Here is a 12,193-nt window from a genome sequence, read left to right as displayed (position 1 = left end):
ATGCTCTTCTTGAATGTGGTGGATTTTGTGCATCAGAACACGGTAGATTAAGTTTATTAAACTGTAAACAAACAGCTTTACTGTCTTCAACACTTCGGTTACCGTAAAATACGGTTTAGACGCGCAGTAAAACTTCAAGTGCAGATAACGAGACCGAGCTTTATTAAAGTGCAGATTTGGTGACCGCGGTGTTTTAGTTTTACATCGTGAATGTTTATAATAACGATAATGCATCACTGTACTGTACATCACATAACTGCAATCAGTTTATTATAGAATTCTGAATCTTACCTACAGCCGCCATCGTCCCTGATCCGTATTAATGTCAAAAGGGAAACCACACACACACTCATACACACACACTCTCTCTCTCTCTCACACACACACACTCTCTCTCACACACACACACACACACACTCTCTCTCTCTCTCACACACACACACACTCTCACGTATCTAAAATTAACCTTGTTGTAAGTCACATGTTGTATCATCTGTTTATGTCATCTGTCACATGTTGTATCATCTGTCTATTTATTACTGTTATTTATTCTGTAAATACCACACAATATAGTCTGATGTGAAAGAATGGTAAATTTTTGTCTTACATCCTGAAGGTTTTTTTTGGGGTCATTTAGTGAAAGTCACAACACTTCTAACCTTGACTTGTGTTAAGTTATGAGATTTGCAGTATGATGTTTGGTATTTGCTGGTGATTAAAAGAAGACTTGTCTATAGAATCCACAATTAATGCCAACTTCAGTGGTTATTAGTGATGGGAATTATGGATCTTTTAAGGGAGCCGAATCTTTTGGCTTGGTTCCTTTTTTTCAGGCAGCAAGAGGGGCTACTGGGTTACTATAAGACAGCCCCAATATTAATATTGTGGTGTTTATTGTTTTTATTATCGCCCACACTTTATCACCCGCATTAGCCACTTGCTATCGGAGAATGTCGGCTTATCCAGACGCCGCGCTTGTCGCTGCGTGCGATGGTGGAGGTGTAGAAATCAGACAAACGACAAGGTATAGTGCAGTTTTATAGTGCAGTGCAAGGTATAACTGTTTAGTTAGAATAGAGCGTTACAACAGTTAGACCCCCTAGCTCCAGCACCAGAACAGTCCTCTGTGTTCAATGCTGGGGCAAACGGCAGGTCTCCTAAACTGTAACTGAGCTGCAGAAAGTCCGAACACACACATCAACTGGGTGCTGAACGCTGATTGGCGGAGCCAAACATCACTCACGTATCGCCGCTACAATATCAATGATGAACAATCATGCAAATTTTTGCTACCGTGCCTTAAATGTAGGCATAATTCAAACAACACTTAAATGAGAAAAAAAGATTGTTGTCAAAATTATACAAATTGACAACAAGTATATTTTAATAACAAAAATAGTTTAAAATAATTACAGTAAATAACTTGTAGCCAAGATGGGCCTACATTTCAAGCATAAAAAACATTAGAAACACAAAAACTATTTAGTAAAATTTACAATAATTTGCATTTAGGGCAAGTTTGCATAAAAAAAAAACAAGTTCTTTGACTTTTGAAGGTTCGCTCTGTAATACGTGATAGAGAAAAAACTACAGGGAAGAGACATGATGTGGTTGCATTGCATTTAGTTTCAGAATAATCGTCTCTTGTGCAGAGATGTGCCTGTGTTTGTTTCTGCTAAGTGGAATGGGTGGATTACCGCCGATAAGAACTGTGCACAAATAGATATATACAGTGGGGCCAAAAAGTATTTAGTCAGTCACTGATTGTGCAAGTTCTCCTACTTAGAAAGATGAGAGAGGTCTGTAATTTTCATCATAGGTACACTTCAACTATGAGAGACAAAATGAGAAAAAAAATCCAGGAAATCACATTGTAGGATTTTTAAAGAATTTATTTGTAAATTATGGTGGAAAATAAGTATTTGGTCAATAACAAAAGTTCAACTCAATACTTTGTAACATAACCTTTGTTGACAATGACAGAGGTCAAACGTTTCCTGTAAGTCTTCACCAGGTTTGCACACACTGTAGCTGGTATTTTGGCCCATTCCTCCATGCAGATCTCCTCTAGAGCAGTGATGTTTTGGGGCTGTCGCTGGGCAACACGGACTTTCAACTCTCTCCACAAATTTTCTATGGGGTTGAGGTCTGGAAACTGGCTAGGCCACTCCAGGACCTTGAAATGCTTTTTACGGAGCCACTCCTTCGTTGCCCGAGCGGTGTGTTCGGGATCATTGTCATGCTGGAAGACCCAGCCACGTTCCATCTTCAATGCTCTCACTGATGGAAGGAGATTTTGGCTTAAAATCTCACGATACATGGCCCCGTTCATTCTTCCCTTAACACAGATCAGTCGTCCTGTCCCCTTTGCAGAAAAACAGCCCCAAAGCATGATGTTTCCACCCCCATGCTTCACAGTAGGTATGGGATGCAACTCAGCATTCCTCTTCCTCCAAACACGATGATTTGAGTTTTTACCAAAAAGTTCCATTTTGGTTTCATCTGACCACATGATATTCTCCCAATCCTCTTCTGGATCATCCATATGCTCTCTGGCAAACTTCAGACGGGCCTGGACATGTACTGGCTTAAGCAGGGGGACACGCCTGACACTGCAGGATTTGAGTCCCTCTCGGCGTAGTGTGTTACTGATGGTAGCCTTTGTTACTTTGGTCCCAGCTCTCTGCAGGTCATTCATCAGGTCCCTCTGTGTAGTTCTGGGATTTTTGCTCACCGTTCTCATGATCATTTTGACCCCACGGGATCGAGGGAGATTATCAATGGTCTTGTATGTCTTCCATTTTCTTACAATTGCTCCCACGCTTGATTTATTCACACCAACCTGCTTGCCTATTGTAGATTCACTCTTCCCAGCCTAGTGCAGGTCTACAATTTTCTTTCTGGTGTCCTTCGACAGCTCTTTAGTCTTGGCCATGGTTGAGTTTGGAGTCTGACTGTTTGAGGCTGTGGACAGGTAACAGATAACGAGGTCAAACAGGTGCCATTAATACAGGTAACGAGTGGAGGACAGAAGAGCTTCTTAAAGAAGAAGTTACAGGTCTGTGAGAGCCAGAAATCTTGCTTGTTTGTTATAGACCAAATACTTATTTTCCACCATAATTTACAAATAAATTCTTTAAAAATCCTACAATGTGATTTCCTGGATTTTTTTTCTCATTTTGTCTCTCATAGTTGAAGTGTAGCTATGATGAAAATTACAGACCTCTCTCATCTTTCTAAGTAGGAGAACTTGCACAATTAGTGGCTGACTAAATACTTTTTGGCCCCACTGTATATAGCGGCTCCCAGAGGCGCGACTCAGTTCCTTTCGTTCATTTTAAAGGGCTGTTCAACAGAATCGGATCGTTTGCGAACGACCCATCACTAGTGGTTATACAGTTTTAAGTGGTGGAAGTGGGATGGTCTGTACTAAAATGACACTTATAAAACGGATAGTTCCGGTCCTAAAATCTGATTGGCTGAGCCGCGTTCGAAGCCGTTGTAAAATCCCCAATAAACGCACACCTAGGACCACCTCACATCATCCCATATTAATACGCCACTGAACAGAAAAAGTGAATGATATGTGCGCCCTCATGTTGCCTAGCAACACTGTTAATCGGACTATCTTGCCTCGCGGAAGAATGCTTTATTGTAAGTTTATACACAATAAATACATTTATGATTAAACATTGTTGTATTTATTATATTTTATGTTGACCGCCGTTTTATAAAAGCAATAAGCCACTCGAGACCGTTATGATTTTAGCACGGGGAAAGATTTTAGCTTCGTGTCGTACCAAAAACGTCATCCCCATGCTAAAATCACAGTAACGCACGTCTCTTGTGGCTTATTGCTTTAATTACACATCCCTAAATGTTTTAAATGTTGTATCAACAGTTTTTTTCTATTATATTTTAATTAAAAACAACTATTGTGAGTAAGTAACGTTTACTCTGAGTACATTTTAAATGAGTTACTTTTTACTTTTTAGGAGATTTTTGAGTAGATTTTTAGACTAGTAATTGTACTCGTACTTAAGTAAAAATTTATTAAAGTAATAGTACTTTTACTTGAGTACAATATTTTAGTACTCTTTTCACCTCTGCTGTTTTCTTAAACATCCTCTCCACTTCATCTGTCATCTAGGAATTAGATACGACCCAAACAAGATGAATTAAATACAGTTTATTTTCTCCCAAATTTGTAGACTCAACCTAAGCTTAACCAAATGGTTGAGCACATCATTAAAGGGTTAAACTCTCTCTTAAACAACCCAAATCAGAAGAAAGTTGGGACAATATAGAAAATGCAAATGTTGCAAACGCAGTGTATTTTACATCAATGTAAATTTCTGGTGAAATACTTGGACTAAGTATGGCCTTCAGGTACTTTATACAACACTGGTGAAAACATAATACTGTAGCCTTATTTATAACTGAAACATAATGTCACAACTAGTCCAGTAGATGGAGCTCAAGTAACAGATAAAATAGTGACGTCACTACACCTGTGATAGTTTAGCGTCTTAATTAATATTTTAGAATCCGACAGATCTCCAAATATTTCATTAAATCCCCAATTACCCAGCTAACACAGAACGTTCCTATAACGTTAGATTTTGGTTCCCCTATGGTTATTTTTAGGGAACCATCTCATTACATTATGGTAACATTCTATTTTCGTTTAAAAAATCAGCGCTGTTCCCGAAACGTTCCGGGAACTATGAAACCTAACGTTCTCTCATGGTTTTATGAAAACTAACAGAGAACGTTATCTAAAAGTTGCCTTAAGGCAGGTGTGTCAAACTCATTTTCACCGAGGGCCACATCGTCATTATGGTGGCCCTCAAAGGGCCGACCGTGACGTGCCGGTAGCGCTCCTTCTTACACAGGGGGTGGAGGAATCTGGTACTGAAGGAGCTTGTTAGGTCTCCTACAGACTCATGTAGTGGATGTGTGGTGATGTCCAGGATGGATGACAGCTTGGCTATCATCCTCCTTTTTCCCACCTGACAGGAAATACACAGGAAATACACAAGATGGCGGCGCCCAGTACGGCAGCGGCTACTCAAGCTCCCGTTAGCGATGTGCGTTTTATGTTAAATGTACGTTTTATTCCGACACAATCAGATACGAGAGTAGTCTACAGTCGTAATACTTTGATCGGTCTTCGTGCATCCGAATCACCGAACATTTTATCTAGCGGTTTACGGTCTATGGAGTTAGAAACGCTACGCGAACTGGGGATACTACGCCCGCTAGACCCAGAGGCCTTCACAGCAGCGGACTCACTTAACATCTCCGTCCGCCGCAGGAAGCGACGCAAGCGATGCAAGAGACGACGCGGCACTCGAGCAGGTATTAGCAACAGGCTAAAGGCTAACCCACACAGACCTACACTTCCATCTGTTCTGCTCTCTAACGTCCGCTCGCTGGAAAACAAAATGGACTATTTGAGACTGGATTTAACCACCAAACACAAGGTGAGAGACTGCTGTGCCCTTATATTTACTGAAACATGATTAACCTCCAATGTTACTGATAACTCTCAGTGGCAAATCTCGAGGAGGTGGTGTTTGTATTTACATCAATAACAACTGGTGCACAAACACTAATATTATCACGTGGCATTGTTCGGAGGATTTAGAATTTCTGACGGTGAAATGTCGACCATTTTACTTGCCGAGGGAATTCACAGCCATTAGCATCACAGCTGTTTACATCCCCCCCAGTGCTAACACAAAAAACGCACTAAACACCCTGTACCAGACTGTCAGCACGATGCAAAATGCTAACCCGGACTGTGTTTATATCATTGCTGGAGACTTTAATCAAGCCAACCTAAAGTCAGTACTTCCACATTACCATCAACACGTGGACTTTGCTACCAGGGGAGAAAACACACTAGACCGGGTGTACACTAACATCAAGCAGGCATTCAGGGCAACCCCCCACCCACACCTTGGTAATTCGGACCATCTCTCTGTTATGTTAATTCCTGCATACAGACCACTACTAACCAGAAGCAAGCCATCAGTGAAGCAGATAAGGACCTGGCCAGAGGGAGCCGTCTCAGCACTCCAGGACTGTTTTGAATGTACAGACTGGAATATGTTCAGAGAGGCTGCCACAACCAACCAGCACATCAGTCTTGGAGAATATGCTGAGTCTGTGACAGGATATATAACAAAGTGTGTGGAAGACGTGACTGTCATCAAGAACATCACCACACGTGCCAACCAAAAACCCTGGCTCACCAGTGAGGTGCATGCACTTCTAAAATCACGCGATGCCGCCTTTAAATCTGGGGAAAGATGCTCTTAGGAATCCCAGAGCAAACCTGAACCGGGGCATGAGAGCAGCAAAGCGTGCTTATGGACAGAAAATTCACAGTCATTTCACCGACTCAAAAGACCCCAGGCGCTTGTGGCAAGGCATTCAAACCATCACAGACTTTAGGCCCACACCACTACCACTCAGTAATGACAACACCGACTTCCTCAACACACTCAACATGTACTTCAGCCGGTTTGAGGAAATGAACAGCACCACAACATCAAAAGCCCCTGTCAGTCTGGACGATGAAGTACTCTGTCTTGACCTAGCTGATGTCCGGAGGACCTTATACAGAGTCAACCCAAGGAAAGCGGCAGGTCCTGACAACATATCAGGGTATGTACTTAGGGAATGTGCTGACCAGCTGGCACATGTCCTTACAGACATTTATAACATCTCCTTGAGACAAGCTATCGTGCCACCATGCTTCAAGACCACCACTATTGTACCACTACCAAAGAAGTCACCAGCACTGACACTTAATGACTACCGCCCTATAGCACTCACTCCCATCATGATGAAGTGCTTTGAAAAGCTGGTAAAAGATCACATTACATCCAGACTCCCTGCAACATTCGACCAACTTCAATTTGCATACCGCCCTAACCGCTCCACTGATGATGCCATATCAGCAGCACTTCACCTGAGCCTGGACCATCTGGAGAATAAGAACAGTTATGTGCGGATGCTCTTTATTGACTTCAGTTCAGCATTCAATACAGTAATCCCCCAGCACCTGGTGAGAAAACTTGGACCACTGGGCATCGAAACCCCATTGTGTAACTGGTTATTGGACTTCCTCACCGACAGACCCCAGACAGTAAAGGTTGGAAAAAACACCTCTCAAACTATAATCATGAGCACTGGGGTTCCCCAGGGCTGTGTCTTGAGACCTCTGCTGTTTACCCTGATGACACATGACTGCTGTGCCAAATTCAACTCAAACCACATCATAAAGTTCGCAGACGACACAACAGTGGTGGGCCTGATCAGCAACGATGATGACTCGGCCTACAGAGAGGAAGTTAACCAACTCGTTGTCTGGTGTGAAAATAACAACTTGTCACTGAATGTCAACAAAACAAAGGAAATCACTGTTGACTTCAGGAGGAAACACATGGTACATGCTCCGCTTACAATCCATGGAAGCGCTGTGGAGTCAGTCAGAAGCACCAAGTTTCTGGGGGTGCACCTCACAAATGACCTGACATGGACTACACACACCACCTCCCTTGTCAAGCGGGCATATCAACGTCTTCACTTCCTGCGACGGATGAGAAGAGCAAACCTTCCCCCTCCGATCCTCACAACTTTCTACAAAGGTGCTACAGAGAACATTCTCACCAACAGCCTCCCAGTCTGGTATGGAAATTGTACAGCCTCAGACCAGAAATCCCTTCAGAGAGTAGTGAGGACGGCGGAGAAGATCATCAGAACCTCACTCCCTTCCATACAAGAACTATACCAGTCACACTGCCTCAGAAGAGCCACCAAGATAGTTGGTGACCCCACACACCCAGCCCATGGAGTCTTCAGTCTCTTGCCCTCTGGCAAACGCTACCGCAGCAAGCGATGCAGGACCGCCAGACTCAGCAAGAGCTTTTTTCCACAAGCCACCAGATTACTCAACTCCCTATAACAGCACACACAACATACCTGCTCACACTTACAGACTTACTAACCACATATATTTATTAAGATTTAAATACCTACACCATGGCATTTTATTTATTTATTACACCGGTACCTCATCACTGCAAATTATGTGCAATATTTCCTACTAGTGTGTATATATTTTTTACTTTACTTAACGTGTATTTTATGTCTGTTTACAATGTATGTGCAATAGTGCTTTTTTATTTTTTATTTTTTTTTACTTAATCTTTTTTAAAACTTAATGTACTGTATATTTTGTCTTGCATATGCTCTTTTTCGTTCTTGTTTTATATTCTGCACATTGGAGCTTGGGAAACGCAATCTCGTTCAGCTGTGCACTCCTAGCTGTATAGTCTGAATGACAATAAAGTTCACTTTGACTTCAAATAGTTTAAAGTTTGCTAAGTAATTAATAATAATTTCTTAGTAATTTTATATTACATATTTATGAATGTAAGATGTTACACAAACTATTCGTACAAATTATTCAATATTATAAAACCCATACACACTTAAATATAACCTTAATAAAACAACTACAGTCAATTCAAATAAGATTTATTCCTCAACAAACAGCTCTAAACTTAATACTATAACATTCACATTTTAAGTATTGACAAATAATTTAAATAATTACAAATGGCATGCAGTAAACTATTATACATTTATTTACATTTACTTATATACAACTATTTACATACATGTAATTAATTTATATTGCTTCACCTATGTACCATTTCTATTTCTCACAGGAAGAAAGGCCAACTAAATACTAAATACTGCCCTCTGGCTGTAAACTTGCCTCTGTTAAAGTTATCTTTTAATGATGCACAAGACACCAAGCCTGACTTCCGTCTAAACAGAGAATCCCTGAAAGTGCTTTTCCAGCTGGTCCATAATGAGAGCACTCATGGCTGGGGGAAAACCACTGAAGTTTTGGTTTTTTATTTTGGCTGGCATGTGGCACATCATATCATGTTGTTTCCCGTGCATTTTCCATGCCCCGTACTACAGTCCATGATGTGATTCACCGGGTGGCCAGAGAAATAAGGCGAATTCTTCCCCAAATCGTTTGCTACCCAAAACAAGAGGACTTACAGAGAGGCGCCGAGGGATTTGTAAAACTGACCAATCATGTAGCTTTTCGATCTGTAGTTGGTGCCATAGATGGGAGCCACATTAGAATCAAAGCTCCAGGAGAACCATATGCACAGTGCTACAGGAACCGGAAGCTCTATACATCTATACACCTGCAAGCTGTGTGTGACCACCAAGGCAAGTTTTTAGATGTTTAGACAGCACAGAAGCAACATGTGGTCATCAGTTAAGGGAGCAACTTTGTGCCACCATTGCTGATGGTCCAGGAACCTAAATAAATTGTAAATATTAAACAAATTGTATATATTGAATATGTTGTATATACTAATGCAGTTGTGTAGTTCTGCTATTGAAATTATTTAAGTTTTGTTCTGTCGTTGTGATATTCCAAAACTAAATAAAATTATTTTGAAGACAAGAGTGACTTTTATATAGCTATTTAAAACTAGAAAACTGAACTATTGCATAGATTAAATTGAAGATAACAAGGATTTTCTGTAAACAAAACCAGAGTACAGTTTTACTTAAAAAAAAAACCTTTATTTTAATACCTTTCAAGAAGACTGAACAAGCGTTCAGACCGCTCCTGTTCTGCCTGTTCTAGCCTGTCTTCTCTCTCTCTCTCTCTCTCTCTCTCTCTCTCTCTCTCTCCCTCTCCATGTCCTCTCTAAGGAATTCTAACAAACTTCCCTTCATTCCTCTATTCTCAGACAGCTGGGAAGTCACAGCAGAAGATGGCCCTGGTTCTTCCTCAGTGGAAGAAGCAATTAGCACAGGAGGTGAAATAGATGGGCGGCTACCTAGGGCTTCATCCATGAGGCTGAACCAGGGCCATGTTGCTGCAGTGACTTCCCCGTTGTCTGTTCCACTCCCTGATGGTGGACACTGTAATTCCTAAAGTCAGTAAAAATGTAATTAAACTTAAGCTTCAGTCAGTTTAACACTCAAACAAATACTATTAATCAGTACTTTCTCAATAATCTATTAAAAGTCTGTTTTGGAACTTGTATTTCTTTTTCAGATTGTCCCACTTTTTGTGGGCTTGCTGTGGGGAGAACAAGAACAAACAAATAAACAAAAAAGTTCCCTCAGTGTTATTTGAATATAAAATTATGTGAAGTTTTAATCAGATTAGGAATATGCTTAAATTACACATAAAATATATAAAAATACTATAATAAATATGATACTGTAATAAATAACACTTCTTTAAATAACATTTTGTACCATGACTGACTGTTTATCTGGTAAATGGACCACTATCTTACTTCCTAGCTGACACAGCAGAGTTTTTCCCTCCTTTTTCAATTCGAGCCCTAATAAAGGCTTTGATGGCTGATCTGTTTCCTGAAAGTAAAGTAGTTAAGTTTCAAAAACCTTATAACTGTGGTTATAACTGTTATGTTAAAGGAAAAACCTATAGCACTCGCTTACTAAGCTAACAGAGAAAGCACCAGGTCATTCAAACCAACGGGACGAGGCGGCATACCAACTAACATCTCTGTGTACCGAACACGGTTAAATTCACTAACAAACACAAAACTGCAAATAAAATACACTTGTACACATTTATGAAAATGAAAAATGAATGAGAATTACTTACATTTAAAAATAACTTCACCGGCCGCACTGCTCGCTGTTCCACTCCTGTCCGCCATATTTGTCTGTTTTTATCAGAAAAGTTGTGTCGCATTGAATGCTGGGATTGTCTCCACCGCTAAGGCAGCATCGGATGCTCACTCGTTCTTGAGTCAAAATAACATTGAAATATTAAGATGCCTCAGTAGTGAGCACTTTAATGCATCTAGGATTTCAAACAGCCTCCTTCTCGGGGAGCACACACAGGATGACGTAAAATGCATCTATGTAGAGAGAGAGCTAGCTTTTCGAATACACCCATAGTGTACATGTGTATGTTCTTGTGTTTGTGTGTCTGTTCATAAGTGTGTATGTATGTAAGTGTGTGTGTATGTACAAGGCAGACAAATTAAGTCATCAGAAATGTGGTGTAGCAATCTGGGGGGTCTCCAGGGATCATCTTCAGGTGAGTTCAATTTTCATGAATTCTCTCCTAATTCTCCCTAAAAGCTGAATGATAGATTTAATACAGACTTCACACTACTGCTCTGAGTTAGGTTTGTATATGTAAAAAGCACAACCTCATAGAGTTTCACCAGCTCTCACAGAGGTGTCATGTATAATGTTATATCTCCCATCATAACACAAATACAGGGAATAGAGCAGATTAAAGTCCTAGGAAGAAACCAGAACACCCGGATACTAAACCTCACAAGGGCAACTGGAGAACATGTAAAACTCCACTCAAAGAGGACCTCGGCTACTTAGCTGGAGAATCGAACCGAAGCCCTTTTTGTGGTGAGACGACAGTAATACACACTGCAACACCTAATAATGTTTCAGTAGAGGTTAAATAGAGCTGTTAGATGCAGCATGTTGTTGTTAATGTGTTAAGATTTATAAAACGTAATTCAGCATAAAACAAACAAACTGTTACATCTACTTATTAATTCATTATTGCTTCATACTAACACAAGGCTGCTGTATAAACTTGTTTTGTTGTAAATCATGTAGTTGTTGTTGTGCTATTATGAATGTGATTCTGAGCTAATGTGAACAAGACTAACATAATATGTAAAGCACACACCAACACCAAAAGTGACTTTTAATTTCTTTATTCTGTTTAATCACATACAGAATTAAATCAATCTTGTAAACATGCAGGTTCATAGTGTACATGTTTCAATAACAAAACACATAAATAACCAAGTAATTCCACACACACACACACACACACACACACACACACACACACACACACATACACGATACAACATGTGACTTACAACAAGGTTAATTTTAGCTCTGTATGTGTGTGTGTGTGGGTGTGTGTGTGTGTGGAATTACTTGGTTATTTATTATGTGTTTTGTTGTAAATCATGTAGTTGCTGTTGTGCTATTATAAATGTGATTCTCAGCTAATGTGAATGAGACTAACATAATATGTAAAGCACACACCTAGCAAACACTTAGACTTTTTACTTTTTTATTCTGTGTAATCACATACAGAATTAAATCAGAC

This window comes from Trichomycterus rosablanca, chromosome 2 (assembly GCF_030014385.1).
Source record: "Trichomycterus rosablanca isolate fTriRos1 chromosome 2, fTriRos1.hap1, whole genome shotgun sequence".
NCBI classification, from domain to species: Eukaryota; Metazoa; Chordata; class Actinopteri; order Siluriformes; family Trichomycteridae; genus Trichomycterus; species Trichomycterus rosablanca.
The sequence above is the reverse complement of the archived record's forward strand: the minus strand, read 5'-3'. Positions refer to the sequence as shown.